Source organism: Vidua macroura, chromosome 2 (assembly GCF_024509145.1).
Source record: "Vidua macroura isolate BioBank_ID:100142 chromosome 2, ASM2450914v1, whole genome shotgun sequence".
Taxonomy (NCBI): domain Eukaryota; kingdom Metazoa; phylum Chordata; class Aves; order Passeriformes; family Viduidae; genus Vidua; species Vidua macroura.
This window is the reverse complement of record NC_071572.1, coordinates 39,202,190-39,203,586: the sequence shown is the minus strand read 5'-3', so window position 1 is coordinate 39,203,586 and position 1,397 is coordinate 39,202,190.

Sequence of the window (1,397 nt, the reverse complement as noted above, 5' to 3'; positions counted from 1 at the left end):
AATGGAGAAAAATAAGGTAAGGAGAAGAAAGAAGAAGGAGACAAAATGGTAAAGGAAGGGAAAAAATTTATAACAGAGAAAGGAAAAGAAGGAGAGGGAAGGAAGGAAGGAAGGAAGGAAGGAAGAAGGAAGGAAGGAAGGAAGGAAGGAAGGAAGGAAGGAAGGAAGGAAGGAAGGAAGGAAGGAAGGAAGGAAGGAAGGAAGGAAGGAAGGAAGGAAGGAAGGAAGGAAGGAAGGAAGGAAGGAAGGAAGGAAGGAAGGAAGGAAGGAAGGAAGGAAGGAAGGAAGGAAGGAAGGAAGGAAGGAAGGAAGGAAGGAAGGAAGGAAGGAAGGAAGGAAGGAAGGAAGGAAGGAAGGAAGGAAGGAAGGAAGGAAGGAAGGAAGGAAGGAAGGAAGGAAGGAAGGAAGGAAGGAAGGAAGGAAGGAAGGAAGGAAGGAAGGAAGGAAGGAAGGAAGGAAGGAAGGAAGGAAGGAAGGAAGGAAGGAAGGAAGGAAGGAAGGAAGGAAGGAAGAAGGAAGGAAGGAAGGAAGGAAGGAGGAAGGAAGGAAGGAAGGAAGGAAGGAAGGAAGGAAGGAAGGAAGGAAGGAAGGAAGGAAGGAAGGAAGGAAGGAAGGAAGGAAGGAAGGAAGGAAGGAAGGAAGGAAAGGAAAAGAAAAAGAAAAAGAAAAAGAAAAAGAAAAAAGAAAAAGAAAAAGAAAAAGAAAAAGAAAAAAGAAAAAGAAAAGAAAAAGAAAAAAGAAAAAGAAAAAGGAAAAAGAAAAAGAAAGGAGGGGGAAATCCAGAAGGTGTATGAATCTGTATGAATATTCACCTCTGTTTTGTTTTTTTTTTTTTAACTGTTTTGAACTGCCAATTTTCTTGCACATATTTGTTCTTTTTCTAATCTCAGATGTAGTAAATTCTTTTAAATTGGGGTTGCGGTGGTGGTTGGGGGAAGTGTATTCGAACGTCTAGTTTTCTGCGTGATTTTTTTCGCTAATCTGGAGGCAGACGATGCGGGAGACCAAGCTTTCCTCTTCAGCTTGGGCTCTCGAAATCCCCAGCAACGGTGAAGGACTCCGCTCAGACCTCCACCTCGAAATCTTTTCAGAGAAGGAAAATAGAATTTGTTCGCGGTCTGTTCCTGGGAGCCTGGCGGGTCAGGACAAGGACAGCATATGCTCCCAAGCTATAGCCTGGAAAGACAAGATCTGCGAAGCAGACACTCCTGCCTGCAAAGGCAGGACCAAATGACAGCGAGCAAAGAGAAAAAGGCTGTTGGTATCAGAGGTGCAGCTCTGCATTAATATTCGGTTTATCTTCTATTGCCCATTTCCGATTAGAAGGAATCTCACTTCTTCCCAATTTAAATCCTCGCCTTGTTCAAAGACTAATGTCCGGTACGGCACATTTCAAA